The sequence below is a fragment of the Medicago sativa genome, chromosome 2 (assembly GCF_051527215.1).
Source record: "Medicago sativa cultivar Bolivia chromosome 2, Bolivia_mono, whole genome shotgun sequence".
In the NCBI taxonomy this organism is placed as follows: Eukaryota; Viridiplantae; Streptophyta; class Magnoliopsida; order Fabales; family Fabaceae; genus Medicago; species Medicago sativa.
Genome location: NC_140750.1, coordinates 9,273,056 through 9,290,872, shown reverse-complemented (window position 1 = coordinate 9,290,872; position 17,817 = coordinate 9,273,056). Strand labels below are relative to the sequence as shown.

The 17,817-nt window shown below is 33.3% G+C and overlaps 3 long non-coding RNA genes across 4 annotated transcripts; 1 reads left to right on the top strand and 2 right to left on the bottom strand.

Moving 5' to 3' along the window:
- The first annotated feature begins 6,800 nt into the window (after window positions 1-6,800).
- LOC146944306 (uncharacterized) lies at window positions 6,801-7,849 on the top strand. Its single transcript, XR_015028131.1, has 3 exons — window positions 6,801-7,025; window positions 7,108-7,163; window positions 7,245-7,849. It is a non-coding gene; the product is annotated as an uncharacterized LOC146944306 (long non-coding RNA).
- A 2,575-nt stretch (window positions 7,850-10,424) lies between these two features.
- On the bottom strand, window positions 10,425-10,831 carry LOC146944305 (uncharacterized). The gene is made up of 2 exons (XR_015028130.1): window positions 10,709-10,831; window positions 10,425-10,608 (listed from the first exon to the last, which is right to left on the bottom strand). It is a non-coding gene; the product is annotated as an uncharacterized LOC146944305 (long non-coding RNA).
- A 2,043-nt stretch (window positions 10,832-12,874) lies between these two features.
- LOC146944304 (uncharacterized) lies at window positions 12,875-16,360 on the bottom strand. Of its 2 annotated transcripts, none has more exons than XR_015025897.1 (5): window positions 15,901-16,360; window positions 15,683-15,755; window positions 15,536-15,591; window positions 15,264-15,327; window positions 12,875-13,108 (listed from the first exon to the last, which is right to left on the bottom strand). It is a non-coding gene; the product is annotated as an uncharacterized LOC146944304 (long non-coding RNA). The 2 variants fall into 2 exon arrangements; XR_015025896.1 differs by having other exon boundaries at window positions 15,717-15,755; window positions 15,923-16,360.
- Between the last annotated feature and the right edge of the window lie 1,457 nt (window positions 16,361-17,817).

Here is a 17,817-nt window from a genome sequence, read left to right as displayed (position 1 = left end):
GCAGTAAGAAGGGATAGCTTGAGCAACCGATTTAATTAGAACTTCTTTACCGGCGCGAGAAAGATAGCGTGCATTCCATGCTTGACATTTCTTCCAAATACGGTCTTTGAGGTAAGCAAATATCGCTTTTTTATTGCGCCCTATCATAGAGGGGAGGCCTAGATATTTACCATTCCCAATAGTATCAGAGACGCCTAGGATAGTTTTGAGGGCATCAATTTCATCTTGCTTGGTATTTTTACTAAAAGCGATAGCTGATTTTCGATAATTTATTGCTTGACCTGAAGCTTGTTCATAGTTGGACAGAATCCCCTTTAGGAGTTGCGCTTCAGCTGGGGTAGCTTTGCAAAAGATGAAGCTATCGTCGGCAAAAAGAAGATGGCTGATGGATGGTGCAGCACGACAAATACGGTTTCCGTGAAAAGTGCCTCTTAATTCATGATTTTTAATGATAGCGGAAAGACCTTCTGCACAAATAATATAAAGGTAGGGCGAGAGAGGACATCCCTGCCTTAGACCACGTTCCGGAGTAATAGGCCCAATACGGTCCCCATTAAAAATAACATGATATTCAACAGAAGTGATGCACATCAACATCCAATTTACCCATTGAGAACATAAACCCATCTTGAAAAGAATTGCTTGTAAGTAAGACCAACTTACGCTATCGAAGGATTTGGATATATCAAGTTTCAAGGCAATCTCACCTTTATTCCCCTTAGTTTTGCAGCGCATGTTGTGAAGGATTTCAAATGCCATTAGAGCATTGTCCATGATGGATCTTGAGTGGACAAAGGCTGCCTGCTCCGGAGATATCCATTTATTGATCAACGGACGGAGGCGGTTTGCAAGGACTTTTGAAATAATTTTGTAGAGGACATTGCAAAGTGAAATAGGGCGGAGGTCCTTCATGGTTTCAGGGCTATCCCCTTTTGGCGCCAAGATAATATTAGTTGTGTTCAAGCTTGGGGGTAGATGGCCGGAATTGAGCCAGGCAGCAGCGTTGGTGAATAATTCGCCCCCTATTTCTCCCCAAAATCTTTGATAAAATGCTGGGTTAAGACCGTCCGGTCCTGGTGATTTATCTGGGTGCATGCTAAAAATTGCTTCCTTGAACTCTTGCGCTATGAAAGGCCGAGTCAAAATGGAATTGTCATCGTCAGAGACAACTGATGGAACACAAGAGATAATAGGATGGGGATCTCCGTGCCTTGCAGCAAATATGTCCATAAAATAATTACGAACAATGGAGCATAAATCATTGTGAGATGTGACCCAATTTTCGGAGGAGTCTCGGAGTTTCTTAATGGTGTTCCTCCTTTTACGTGCTGAAGCGGATTCGTGGAAAAATTTGCTGTTAGTATCCCCATCAGACAACCAGAAAACTTTTGATCTTTGTTTCCAGTAGCTTTCTTCTTGAACTAAAAGGGTTGCCAAGTTGTTTTGCATATTGATCAGCTCTGGAATATTTGCATCATCTGCTGAAGTACGAATTCCTTCAATGTCTTCTCTCTGCTTGTTAATTTTTTTCCGAAAATTTGGAGTAATATTTTTACTCCAAGCGGCCATGTCGTCAGCACAAAGACTAAGTTTGGTTATAATGTCAGAAGGTGGGTAATAGCTCCAATTATTTTTCACCAATTGATCGAGTTCAGGTTCAAGTAGCCAGGCATTGCTGAAGCGAAAACAGTGATGAGGTTGGCGCCACGGAATGGGGTCAAGTTGGAGCAAAATTGGCGTGTGATCAGAAACGGGGGCCACCAATGTTTGAAGACTAGCGTTCGGGAAGAGGGTCTGCCATGAGGAGGTGACAAGGGCACGATCAAGACGTGCTTCTTTGGAGGATGCGGTACCGATGCTCTTGAACCAAGTGTTTTGGTATCCGATAAGAGGCATGTCGAAGAGGTTGCAGTCTTGAACATCATTTTGGAATCCCCTTATGAGCCAAGAGGGACGATCAGGACCCCCCTTTTATCTTCCGTCGAGAGATGGTCGTTAAAGTCGCCGATGATGCACCAAGGGTCATCTGAAAAGCTGCTTAGAGTTCGAAGCAAATCCCATGATTCTCGGCGTCTTCCTAAGTCAGAGTAACCATAGAATGCTGTGAGTCTCCAGTTACCAATTGCTTTATCTTTGATTGATAAGTTGATGAAGTTTTGAGAATAATTTATCAAAGAACAATCAATAGAGTTGCGCCAGAGGATTGCAAGTCCTCCACTACGACCAATTCTGTCCACAGAGAAGTGATTATCAAAGCCAATAGAGTAACACAAATCTGAAATTTTATTATCATTCACCAAGGTTTCAATTAAAATTACAATGTCCGGTTTATAGACGCGGACCAAGTCTTTGATTGCAGGAACTGCCTTGACGTTGCCCAGGCCTCGGCAGTTCCAAGATATTACATTCATTGTGCCCGGCAGGCCTGGGAGCCAGGCTCTGCCGATAAAAAAGGAGTTTGTGTTTGAGAGACATCCATAGGCGATGTGTTACTGTCATGACTTTCAGAATTGTTGATGATACTCGAAATTACAGTTGAGGCACTAGGAATTGTTTCAGTTGGAATAGTTGACTGAGTTGGTGCAAAATTAAATGTTTGGTCCTCGTCATCAACTGCCCTTGACCTTTTGCTTTTACTGGGGATAATTGTTACGTTATGCTCTTCCTGTATAACCCCTGCATTAATATTATCCTTTACCGTCTCATTAATGCCTTTTTTGGGGAGGATTAATTGAGGGTTCCGTAACAGTCGCGCCAACATTGCAGAGTTGGCAGTTTTAGATGCTGAATTAACTGCATTTAACCCCTTGTTTGCATCTGAAACTGATGCTGAAACGCTGGCGGCGCCGCTCGCTTCTGAATTCCGGCCAGCCCCCCTTCCTCCTCCGGTGTTGTGCTGTCTGTCCACTCGTAGCTCTGGCCCCCATAGTCTTGTGCCGTCATCATACTCGTTGGAATAAAGTTTTTCACAATAACCCTCTATATGTCCTAAGCAGCCGCAATAGTAACAGAAATTTCCCAGACGCTCGTATTTGAACTTTATGAAAGTTGCTTCTTCTCCCTGCCTCTTGATTTTTTTCTGACGCTTCAAAGGCTTAGTGACATTGAGCAGAACTCTAATTTTCATGTATGTTCTGAGATAGTTGGAATTGTTTTTGTCATCATATTCAAGAAGTTCCCCAATATAATTTGCTATATCTTTTCCAACTTTCTCTGTCATGAAACCTGGTGGAATATTGTGGACTTGTATCCAGAAGGGCACAAAATTTAGTGCAACTTGCTCAGGCTTACCTTTTTCTGGCATGAAGTCAAGGACCAAGAGGTGGTTATCAAAGTACCAAGGTCCTTTCTTGAGAATTCTTTGGAGGTCTAGGTGATGGTTGAATTGGAAGGTGTATAGACCTGGCTCGATCTCTTGAATTTTGATGCCTTTGACAGGATTCCAGAATGTTTCAATCTTTTCCATCATCATGTAAGAGCGAATAGGTCGATTTGTGAGAAAGCGGCCTACAAGACAGAGGCGAGGGTCAACAGATTGTGCAGGTAATTCATCGGCTTGTATTATGAGTTCATCATCTTCGTCACTCAAGGAAAGATTTTGGATTGTGGCCATGGTGGAATGAGGTCTGGAATAGAATGATACTGGAAACGAAAGGAAGAGAAGGTAATGAAAATCAAGGAGGAAAGGGAAATCAAGGTATACTTCTCACAAGGAGAGATTGAGGGCTTCTCACATGGAGAGATTGATTGTACACTCTCTTGTTTTGTTCTAGTCGGTACGAAAAAACTTAAAAGAACCAATTTGTTATAATGAAATAACTTAGGACGTCTAATGTGAACAATTATTATTTTCATGGACGTCTAATGCAAAGACATTTTACTTCTGAAATCATGGAAGAGTTTTATCAAATCAACAATAAAAAAATATCACGATTTCCTTGATGGATACTTTTTTGTATGCATTTACTTTTGTAGGATATATGTATTTATTTGTCATCAAACTAATTTGATACAATTACGAATAAAATTTAATTATCGTCGATATTGTTTATCATGTGTTATATTTTCGCCACCCTTGATAATTTTTCCTGGCTCCGTCCCTGCTCCTATGAACTGCCAACCAAATAAAAGTTTGGATATAAAGGGAACCCTTCCAGCTCCATAAGTCCTTTACCGGTGAATCATAAAAAAAAAATAACGTTAAATTTAATTAATGGTATAGATTTATTATTATAATTAAAAATGAGAACACCAAACCAATATACTTACGCACAGAATTCTGCCTATGTTTCTTCCCCATCTAAATCCCCTGCAACTCACCAAAATTCTGCAGAAGATGCTTGCTGCAGATAAAAAATTTGTGACAGATTAATCTATTTCCCCATATGGATTCTCTCTAGTTGAATGAAGGAAATGGTACTCATGATTTTTTTTTTTTTTTTTTTACCAATGGTACTCATGATGTTAATTAGCGTGGCATATTACATATATATAGGCTACACCATAGTGAGATAGGAAGATAATTGGCGTCTTTCTCGTTTGTTTGACTTGGATTTAGTTGCAAAGGTTAAGTAGAACTGTAGAAACTTTAAATTGGATCCAGTTGCATAATAAAATTACCATTACCAAAACGATTAGAGAATAGTATAGACAACCCTTAAACAAACAAACAAAATCTAAACGGTCAAAAAAAGATCAGGAAAAGAGGATCAATGTGTCTTTCAAATTGACGGATTACAGTTATCATTTTAGTACAAATTTTTTATTTTAAGCGAGAATATTCTGCATATGTTCATGCGAGTTGGAGAGGATGCAAATGGAGTAGATAGGGATAGAATTGTGTGTGCAAATGTGTCGATGTTCTTATTTTTAATTTCAATATATCTAAACTCATAACTAAATCTAATGATAATTTTTTAATGTTTCACCGGTGAAGGACTTAGTTAAACCTTCACCCTAGAATTTACCATTATTAAAATAGTTTTGATAGAAGAAATTTATGTTAAGATTAATGAAACAGAAGAATAGAATGAATTTAAAATTAATGAGATTGAGTCTAATAAAATAGGTTGAGGCTATCACAAGATAGGGAGTCAAAATTTAAATTTTGATTGAGAAAGGTACCAATATAATTTAGTGCCCAACACAGATCAAATACAATTATTTTGGATTTGAGGAAATTAATGAGAAGAATTTCTTTTTATCAAAACAAGACTAGAGAATGAGATGAGGGACAGAGATTAGCCCTGCTCCGTTAAAAGTTACTATGTGTGTATTGTTGGATTTGTTTATAACTACAATGTTTTTTTTTTTTGAGGTAATTTATAACTACAGTGTTGATGTGTAAGGATTTTAAATTTTAATCCAAGACTTTTTAATTTTAAAACGATTACTAGCTGCCTAAAAAACACGATAATTGGTGAAATTGTTTAATGTAGTTCTTTTTTCTTTTAAAAAAAATACTCCATCCGGTCACTATTATAAGCAAAATTCTACTTTTTAGATACATTGAATAATTAATGTATCTAGTCTTTATTGTAGACTAGATACATTAATTATTCAATGTATCTAAAAAGTAGAATTTTGTTTATAATAGTGACCGGAGGGAGTATCATGCAATATTTCTCATGATATACGATACCAATTTAACTCTAAATACTTGATTACGAGACACGGTACTATACCACCGCAGAAGTAACCGAACCATACATGTATTTGGCTTCATATCCATTTTACAAAACGTTAAAGACAACATACAAAAATTTGAATCACCAGCAGTTGAAAACATAAATTACAAAGGTGCAAAGTTGTCGCATACTACTATTGTAGGAGATATGATACTTGTTCTTCAAACATAGAGCTTCAATGATTTTGAAAGGAAGGGACTGCAATGAGAATGAGAATGAGAATGAGAGATGGAGGCTAGGGTTCATAAAACTAGAGTAAAATACAGTTGAAGGCTCCTTTGGTAGTGGATACTAGATAGTATCCTTTATATAATACTATTTTCTCGTTCCTTATTCTTTAGTGCCACCTATGTCGCTTTGTCCTTCCAACCGGCCCGCTATAATATTCCTTCAATCCTCCTTCTCTATGATAAGGTGTCCCTTGGTTTGCTTGTAGATGAATTGGATAGGTGCCAAAATATGCATGTTGCTTCATATTGTGCCCAAGTTTGCTATAGCAATTGTTGTAACAATTCTCCAAGTCTTGCAATTAGAGTTCCAACTTGACACACCTCTATCTCAACACATCTAGTTTCATCTCATCTAATCTAAAACCACTTAATTACAACTCTAAAAATATAAGATACTCAATATGATCAAATTAACTCTAACACTAAAATGTCAAACTTATAGAAGCTTTAATTGAAATCAAATGGCGCTAAATAATGACTCTTTTGGAGAGTTGTTAACAAATCAAGTAGTTATAAGCAACATGTGTACTTTATTAGTATTATGTCGCTTGAATATCTTCTAGAAATTTTTAAAGAAAATTATAGTATTATTGAATATAATTTATTGTATAAATCATACACATGACGAAACAAAAATTTATCATTGATCAATTAGAAAAAGAGTTGGGATAGGTAGACCACCCCATGTGACATACCATCATTGTACACTCCTATATGGCAGGGGCAACTTTGTACATTAACAAAAAAGAATGGATAATTTTGTCCAAAGTCCAAACACATTGTCTACTGTCTAGTTTAACATGAACGTAATGTATGCTGCTTTTGAGAAAATTTCTGTTACACTTTGCATTAACTAAAGAGGTTGGAGCATTTTGATGGTGGCATTTAATATACACACTGCACAAATTTGTGCACCATAAACAACTTTGTGTACCATAAAGGTCAATTTGTTCTTGACCATTAGATCAACTAAAGAGCATATTTTTATTATAGTCTGTCAATATCAGATCTCACTAACTTTCTCCAGAGCAGCAGCAATCAATGTTGGTTCTGTTCCTCTCTATCTTCCTCTCCTTACTCTTCTTATTCAAATTCGCCACCGCCTATGGTATTTTTCACTCACTTTTTTAATCTCTTTAATTTATTTTAATAATTTTTTTCCATGCTTATTGTTGTTTTTTATTTATCAGGTGATTTCACTTTGATGTCAAGGAAGAAACCAAAACATCAACTAATTGAAGATAAGGTAGGTTCTGTCACTTTTGAATTTCTTATGCTATTGCTATGAAATGAAATAATATATCTTAATGTTCCGTTTTCCCCCCAGGTTTTTCGGACTACTGGTGCAAGCCGTGGAATTGGTATAACAACAATAACTATACCCTTTTATGAAAATGAAACGGAGATGATGACCGGAGTCCGTAACAACGGCGGTGGACGGTGGCTCTCCGGCGAAGGTTTTCCAAACACAAAAAGTAGTAGATCAACATAGGGATCTTGTGAAAGAGAACAAGATATAGTACTCATTTTTCTAGAATATTGTCTTCAACATCTCCATGAGCACCATCCTAAGTCCCTTAAAATAAAAGACAACAACATGAAAGAAGAAGCGATGAAAAGCACAGTGACAACAACGATGAAGGAAATCCGTTACGGCGACGGATGGATTAGCTACTGTAATTCGAGATCCAACAAATATGAACTTGTAATGCCTCAGTTTTCTTTTAATAATTAAACTCACTTATGTGTTTTTTTGGTGCTTACCGGTAAAACAATTAAATTTTAAGTGTTTGATTTCACTGTTGTAGCGAGTGAATGGGGACATGAAGGAGGGTGGTGGAAGAATAGGGTGGGTGAAGGAGGTTGAAGACAAATTAAGTGAAAAAAAAACAGTGCAGGAAGACTATAATAAAGATCAATGTTCATCTTTCATCCAATGGTTAAAAATAATTTCCTTAAATTTGTGTATGGTGCAAAAATTTGTGCAGTGTGCATAGTAAATGCCACCCATTTTGATTTGTATTGCCCTGAATCTTGACATTTGGCCTATAAATGAGCTCCTCCTCTAGCCTTCGAAGCATATTGCATTCTCTATGCATCCGTCATGGTGGCATTTAACATGGGAAACCATAAAACTTTCCCATCATGGGACAATTTATTTTAACCATTTGATGAAACAAAGAACATAGTCTTATCATGTACTCTCAACACTAGATTTTTTGACACCATGTGTTCTCCCTCTTCTCTTTCCTCTTTACTGTTCCGGTCTCAACTCCTCATTTTCTCTTCTTCTTCTTTGCTTACTTCCACCTTGTGAGAGCCTTTCCAGCCACCAATAGTGACGCTGCCACCACAGATGGATTCATCTCTTCATCCTCTACAAAATCCACTAGTTTATTTTTAAATCGGAGTACTTTGAGTTTTTAGATCACTGCATTTAAATGCCATTTCCAGCCACTTTGAACATGCTCAAGAAAAATATACACCAGATTTGTGTTCTTCTTCATGAGATCTTTCTATTGTTCTACTTTTTCTTGCATTCTGGACACATTCGCCGGAGAACCACCACACACCTCCGCCGGCAAGTTTCCGGTCACCACTTCCGATCAGAATCAAAGATTGATTTGGTGATGGAGGTGGTATTCTTAGTTAGTTAATTTTACAGAAGCAATTAAAAAGATTTGAAACATTATGGTTTATATTTTTTGAGTTAACAAATCGATGTGCTTTCATTTCCCTCAAGAGTGATTTTTTGCGGCTAAGACCAAGCCAAGAAAATAATTTTCTGAATATACTCTGTTATTATAAATTTTAGATGATTTGAACGAAGTGGATAGTTTCAGCTGAGAGATTTATTTAATAGTATGAATGCTTGAAGTTAATTATTAGATGAGTGGGTTAGGAAGGAAGGTTTTTGTTAATGGAACCTGACACTATCATGCTTCTTCTACTTTTTACCACTAGATTCACCACTATATGCCAGCAGAAAATCATTCATGGCAGTGAAAAAAATTAGCAACATAAGAGGGTGTGTGATCCTTGCAAGTCTTAATGATGAAGGCATGGAGGAGAAAATGGTGGTGGAAGTGGGTAAACAAATCTAGTGTGGAGAGAGTATGATAACTGTATGTTCTTGATATGATCTATTGGCCAAATACAACTTTCCCATGGTGGGAAAATTTTATGGTTTCCCATGTTAAATGCCACCGTCTGTCATTGCACAACTTAGCATATTTTCTCTCGATGAGAGTTAGGGTTCATACTCTTAATCTTGTACCTTATTTTTTATAAATAAAAGTAAGTTGTTTTTTTTTTGGTGGAAGTAAGTTGTTTTGTTTTATTCTTATGCTTATGTTATCATGTCTACAATAAGAGCAATTATGAGTAGACACTCCCTGTATTATGATTGTGGAAACAAGTCATAATGATAGACTTTTCATAAATTTCAATTTTTTCTTCGTTGTTATAAATTTTAGAATTTCTAATTTTATATTAATGTTTTATGTGTAGATTGTAGATATAATCGTTTGATCTTTTTTTTTTTTTTGACAAATAATCGTTTGATCTTAGTTATCAAAGAATCACATGGTTATCATTTTTAATCCATATGATCAAGGATGAAGCAAAAGCGGAAGTTGATATCTATATACGAATTGGATAACCATAACAATGTGGTTCTTAATCGCAGACATCAAGCGAAGGAGCGAAAATGAAAGGTTGATGTTGGATATGTAAGATAAAACAAAAAATTTTAAAATATGAAAATAACCTATATTTCTTTGAGGCGATATAGGGTAATTGTGCTTACATACCAATACTTTATTTCTTTGAAATTTCATAATATTTTTAAAATACAAAGTAATCCAAAATAAAAACATTTTTTTTTTTTTTGCAAAATAAAACGTTCACACCTTTTGTTTTCCCTCTCCATCTAAACATAAAATTTATAATACTTTCCTTTTAAATTTTTATCTAGTAAAAGTACATTTTTTCAAATTTCAATCCACAAAAATATAAAAATTTAGAAAAAAGAAAGAAACATTTGACAAACATTATTAATTGTATAAAATAATAATGATAGTAAAATAAAGAAGTTGTATTATGTTATGCGTGTGTGTCATCTCAATATACCATCAACTAGAGTTGTCAAACGTGCTACCCGATCTCATTAAGGTCGACCCAAATGGTTTGTATAGGATAGGGTTGAAAAAACAAGGTATGAACCCGGTCCTAACCGGGCCTGACCACCATTTAATTTTTTTATTTATTTTCTACTTAAATTTTGTAAAAATAAAATAAATAAACACTGGATTTTTTTAGTAAATAATTCATAATAACATCATAAAAAATAAAAGTTGTAACATCTTTCTAACGTATAACACAAATATACTCCATGATAGTTGTTGATCAAATAAATCGACCAAAAATGGCATATATGCTGTTTAATCACCCATATATGTACATGTACTAGTCTTTGCCCCGTGCAACGCACGGGCAAAAAGTGGTATATTGTAGTACTTTGAATTGTTGACACTTAACACAATAGTTCAGTACCACATTAATGTCTTTTAATCATAAAATGAACAAAACAATGGCTCAAAACAATTATATAGATAAATAGAAGGAAAAAGTAATCAAAATAGGCCCTTGTAGACAATGCATTTGCTGGCCCTTCATAGCTCCAAAATTATCTGCAAAATAAATGAAAGATACATCTATTTAATTTGTATAGCTTGCATAATGATGAGTGAAACCTATAATATTCACATTTTAATAACTATATATTCATACCTTGTATGCCTGCAATCTACACCTTTTCAAATACTTCTGGATAATATATGCTTTTGATTCAAAATACACTATAAGGAGGAAGATTCCAAAAGCCTCCCGTGTTTGTTGGAGGCAAATTTTGAAATTATCCTAATGGATGGATAAACAAAGAGTGAGTATTAACTTAAATAATAATTTTGTTTATGTTTAAAAAGATAAATTAAAAAAAAATAAATGTTAAAAGAAATTGAGGTCTGGTTTGTTTACCCATAAGAACAATTTTTTAGAGAACCCATAAGAATAGTTGTTTCTCTAACATTACTACTGATTCAAACTACACTACGCGGAAGATGATTCCTTAAGCCTCCCGTGTTTCTTGGGGGGATATATTTGAAATTATCCTAATGAATGGGTAAACAAAAATCATGGCATTTAGCAAAAAAATTGTAGTTAATTGGTCCTTTAAGTTAATTTGGTTTCCTCTAAGATATTAAGAACATAGATGCCCTATAAACCCATGTTTTTTGGGAATATGAAAGTTCAGACATTACGAAATATAAACTTAAAATCAAATATTTATAGCCTCAGTGTTTTGGAATTTTGTTCCATTTATAGCCTCAGTGTTTTGGAATTTTGTTCCATTTAAAAAGGGAAATCTAATCCCAATCAATAGAGTTGATTCATTGTTTAATACCTCAAGATATATGACAATCGTGCAATCTCAATGTAGCCTTGTCTATTCTAAAGAACATGTAGTATAAGAAGTGCAAGAGGGTTACATCTACATCACCAATGTAGAAACACTACATACATAAATCTAAATTAAGATAGTAGCATAAATTGATTCTCAAACAATAATGCCCACTGAATTTGGTCCTTCGTAGATAAACTCTCTTCATGCACCTAACTTCACTTGTACATTAACTAAGTCTTCTTACCCAACATTCAACATAATGCCTTCCTAGTGGATCCTATAGCCCTTCAAAACAAAAGTTCATTAACCCTCAAGAAAATAACATACGCACGGAAAATTTTAAAAGCAAGCATTTGCAATTCCTTTTAAGCTTTAGTTTAAATTTAAAAGAAAGATGTTATTTGGTATGTAGTGAGAGAAGATGCTTTCTGCAAATCATATTAATTAAAGATGGCATACATTTTAATTTTGAAAAATATATGTATATGTATGACATAATATTATAGTAAAGAATTGAGATGGTGACAGATGATAGTCAAAGAACAAAGGAAATGAAAAAGGAAAGGTTCACACTCTTTTTTGCTTGAATTGCTCAATATAAAAGTTATTTCACTCACAGGTTAGTTGAGCAATCTTTGAAATGCTCGATATAAAGTTATTTCACTCGCACGGGTTAGCTGAGCAATTTAAGCAACGTTGTTGATATTGACTTTAATATTTTATATACGAAGATAAGCACACTATTAAAAAAAAGATTTTGATGAATAAACACTTGTGTGAGATGATTGAAAAATGTGGCAAATAACCCAGACTAATTAAAGCCTTATAGCCCCCATATTTTTGGGAAGGTAAATTGAGAAATTAAAGAATGATTGAACAATATTTATAATAGATTAAAGACTACATAAAACCTGATAGCCCCCATGCTTTTAAGAAATATAAAACTTTTGAATCAATGATAGCAATGTTACATGAGACCATCCCTTCAATGACATTTACAAAATTAATACATGTGTGTAGTTCATGTTTAATACTTTGCAGTCCCCCATGTAATAAGAAATTGAACAAAGATATATTAAACATACTTTTGAAATGTTATGCTTTTTTATTAAAAAAAACAACAGGGGAATAGAAAAATATATTAAACCTGTTTTTTATGTTGAAACCAATACTGTGGAGAGTTCTTTGAAAGAAATCCAACAGTTACATTAACTCGCAGTGTCAATATGCTTGTAAGGTATGTACCGCAAAATATAAATGGCATGCAAGTTACCAAAACATGCAAAGTATTGGCCTTTTCTGTCAAAATATCCTTCTAAAAGAAAACATTAGTAATTGTAGTGATTCCTTCTACATGACTACATCAGTAATTTGACCACTACCATTTTTTCCTCATTAGTTGTAGTCATTCTACATGATTACATCAGTCTTTTTAACCAACACATTCATATACATTAGAAAAAGTAGTCACTTTCATAAAAGACCTAAAATTGGATCCCACAAAACACTCGGATTGAGCTAATAATGATCATTTAAAGAATAATATTCATTTACAAAGATTAAAAGTCCTAAAATATATACCAACCAAAAAATGCAATCAATGTCTTGTGGTCAGTGTAACTAAAACTTAATAAGATAACAATTAATTGGAAAAACAAAAGTTCCTTCAAGTTGCATATCTTCAGTTGCAGCTAATTGCACAGCTACATTACCACGACTTTTGCACACTACAGGAAAACATTTATAGTTTAGTTTGCAATTTATTTGCATAGGCTTGATAAAAAATATAATTTTTGCCCCAAATCAGCCATTGAAAAATGCAGGTAATAATGAATTTGGAAACACCAATTCAATGTCATTTATAAGACATGAGACATTAACAATCATATAAGACATTAACAATCATAAGACATTAAAAATCATATAAAGAATAATCAAAGGTACTGCAAGTATCTATCTAAAGCTAATTCAACTCTAACCCAAGTTCATTGTAAAACAAATTTCTAAAAAGATTTAACTAATAGAACATTTTGTAGGTCAAATATGAGAGACATTAACAATCATATAAGACATTAACAATCATAAGACATTAAAAATCATATAAAGAATAATCAAAGGTACTGCAAGTATCTATCTAAAGCTAATTCAACTCTAACCCAAGTTCATTGTAAAACAAATTTCTAAAAAGATTTAACTAATAGAACATTTTGTAGGTCAAATATGAATAACAATATCTGAATTGATCCCTCCTTTCAAATTTAACAACTAAAAGTAGATCTTAATATGTTAATCTCCTTTTGTAGTTAATTGTACCTTTTTCTAGATGTCTTTTGATTTTCTCATACGTTATTTTGGGCATGGTAAAATTCATTGGTGAGTCACATCCTTTCATGGATTTTGACAAAGTCAGTATTGTATCTTTATTCCATGAATCAGTTGAGTAATATCATTTAATTGAACCAAGAAAAATTAAAAAGGGCCAAAACTATTTCCTGATTATGTACAAAAAAAATAAATCTCAGTTAAATCAAAATACCTATAAGTCCAATTGTCATTAAAGATAGAGCAAGTGCAAGATTGCTCCGTACCGTCACCCGAATAGACTTGATAGACCCACATAAACAGAAATGTTGCTTATGAACAAAAATATATAATGAATGAGGAGATAAAAAGTAGAAAATATTATTTCACATGCGCATTACTCTTCACACACCATTGTAGGCTCCTACACTAATGTGGAATAATAAACAATCAACACCAAAATAAGCCAGCAAACATGTGTCAATGAGTAAAATAAAATGATCATGAACACATGAATGAGTGAAGCCTCCAGCAAGTACTTTTTTTTCACATTCTTTGTACAAAAAAATTTCTAAAGTATAAGTTAAATCATCTCAATCATTGCCAAATTCAAAGAGTTGACAACAGGGCACTCTTGTTAGTTGCTTCCGGTTAATATAATCATAGTATCTACATAACTCAAGCAACATTTTTAAAGAAAACAATATTGCAAGATTGAAAAAAACTGAGCTAAAAAGTGAACCTTGAAGCAAGAGTTGTGATACTTGTTTTATCAATTAGAGGTATAGAAAATTGGATAGAGACTCAGATTGCCTAAGCTATGAAGAACCATCGAATTAATAAAATCAAGAACATAAAAGTATAGTCAAATCCTATAAGCTGAGTATCATTATCAATTTGACAGAAACTACAAATAATGACATAAACAATCAATGGAAGGAACACCAAACGCAAAGACCAATTGAAAGAACCCACAATAAATTTGGAAGAATGGAAATATGTATACCTCCAAGTAGTGATCATACCCCATTGCCTCTAAACTGCTCCAATCAGCCAGAAAATGAATTTATCGAGCAGACATTTTAGGGATGATCACTACTTACATTAGTAACAACATCACAATATTATTTAAATCCATATATTTTAGGGACGATCACTACTTACATTAGTAGCAACATCACAATATTATTTAAATCCATATATTTACCCGCCAGATGGAAAGATAGAGAAATTTAAATGAGAAGAAAATTTAGAACATTCATAAGCCTTATGCATAAAAGAAAACCACAATGAAGTAGGTATCATTCTAAAGGTCATTCCATGATGTTGAGGTAAGTGTTGAAATAGATATCAGTTTTAAACAAAAAACCACACTGAATCAATAAAATTGAATCAGTGAAGAACTACAATTCATCTTGAATTATTGGAGAAATTGTTAAATTCAATATAAATTATAAATTATTTTTGCCAGCAAAAAGAGATTCATAAGTATAAGACATGCTCACAGATTATTTACAATCCAATAAAATTTTTGTTTTAGACAAAATTAATATTTAGACAATAGAGATCAATATGAACAACCTGTTGCAAATTGCAATTGCTCCAAATGCTGAGATCTTCATAATATGTCCACCTTTTACTACACCTAAAATGAAAAATGAAAATGGTTCTATATCAATATCAAAACTAACAAAATCTCTAACCGAATTGATTTTCGTTTTTTGCTAATGTACAAAATTACAAACACTCAAAAGAATTGCAAACATTAAAAACAGAATTACACATCCTCTCTCCCTCTTTTTACAAAAAGCAACAATTAAATAAAGTTTTACAGTTCAAATGGAAAACTAAACCTGGCACTGTTACATGTCATACCTATTTCTTCAAATTCATCAGTAGCAATTTCTGACTGCACATGCGAATAAAAACAGTGAGTTGTTATCCAAAATGATAAATAACAATGAAAACAAATTTCATTCCAAATATGGGTATTTTCGAACCTGAAAAAAAAGGGTTTTGAAATTCAAATTTCACCTTGCTTATTCCTCTTCCTCAATTTCTTCTTGAAAGAACCTGTACACAAAAAGAATTAACTTAACATCAGAAACTAAATGAGAAAAAGGAAGAAGAAAACTATGGATTGAAATTATGATCCAAAGCATGTGTATTTTCGGATCTGAGTAAAAGATGGGATAGGGTTTAAAAATTAAAATTTTACCTTGGTTATTCTTCTTCCTCACTTTCATTTTCTCTTTCTCGATAGAGATTTGCATTGTGAATGAGTTTATTAGCAGATGAAGAACAAAAATGGTGAATTTTAGAGATTGACAGGAAAATGATGTGGGGGATTTTGAGAGTGAGACCGAAAAAGGGGGGAAAGAGATTGATTTTGAAGAGAGAGAATGGAGAGAAATATGGATCAGATTGTGATGAGAGAGAGAATAAAATAGAATGTGATAAATATTAGATTTTGATAGGAATAAGTGAGAAAAAGTAGAAAGGAAAAAAAAAAGGTTTAAGAGAATTTGAATTTTGAATTGAAGAGGGAAAATGAGAGGAAATGATATTTTAATGTTTGTGATTGATTGAATGTTTAAAATGGTAAAAATAAAAGTAGTATTTTAATGTGATGTGGCAAGAATGATGTGATTGATTGACACCTAGGATTAGGAGACTAAAAATTGTTCCCCATTTGTATTGTGAATGAGTTTATTAGCAGATGAAGAACAAAAATGGTGAATTTTAGAGATTGACAGGAAAATGATGTGGGGGATTTTGAGAGTGAGACCGAAAAAGGGGGGAAAGAGATTGATTTTGAAGAGAGAGAATGGAGAGAAATATGGATCAGATTGTGATGAGAGAGAGAATAAAATAGAATGTGATAAATATTAGATTTTGATAGGAATAAGTGAGAAAAAGTAGAAAGGAAAAAAAAAAGGTTTAAGAGAATTTGAATTTTGAATTGAAGAGGGAAAATGAGAGGAAATGATATTTTAATGTTTGTGATTGATTGAATGTTTAAAATGGTAAAAATAAAAGTAGTATTTTAATGTGATGTGGCAAGAATGATGTGATTGATTGACACCTAGGATTAGGAGACTAAAAATTGTTCCCCATTTGTATATTATTAAGATTTGTATTGTGAATGAGTTTATTAGCAGATGAAGAACAAAAATGGTGAATTTTAGAGATTGACAGGAAAATGATGTGGGGGATTTTGAGAGTGAGACCGAAAAAGGGGGGAAAGAGATTGATTTTGAAGAGAGAGAATGGAGAGAAATATGGATCAGATTGTGATGAGAGAGAGAATAAAATAGAATGTGATAAATATTAGATTTTGATAGGAATAAGTGAGAAAAAGTAGAAAGGAAAAAAAAAAGGTTTAAGAGAATTTGAATTTTGAATTGAAGAGGGAAAATGAGAGGAAATGATATTTTAATGTTTGTGATTGATTGAATGTTTAAAATGGTAAAAATAAAAGTAGTATTTTAATGTGATGTGGCAAGAATGATGTGATTGATTGACACCTAGGATTAGGAGACTAAAAATTGTTCCCCATTTGTATATTATTAAGATATATACAATTGAAAATATAGTCTTTATCTTTATTCAAGTGATTTGTTTTCGTATATGCCCAAATATGCCATTTATAATTGTCACATACTTATTGTCAAAAAAAATAAAATTTGTCACATACTTGAAAGTTTTTCACAAGTCCATATGAAATCACTTGCCATGAATTTATGAGTTAATCACAAACAATGAAGTTTCAAATGAAACGTAATACAAATTCAATTGAATTTGAGTTGGAATCTGCAATTGCAAGTCATGTAGACAATGATTACTTCGTCTTCCTTTTAATGTTTATTTTCATTTATATGGACTACCGTGGGTCATACGGTATATCATGTATTTTAAACGAGTTTATACAAATCAGGCTAGCTTTGTGAAACAATTTAGGTTGGAATTTTAAAGCTTAAACCTTATGTTTTGATGAGTTAGTTCATTTTAACGAGTTAAGATCCATTTCATTTCTAATATTTGGAGAGTGAAGACACAAATTTAAAAAAAAAAGTAAAAATAATAAATGATGGTAGGATCCACTTAATGATAAAATCTATTATCTATTCTATGT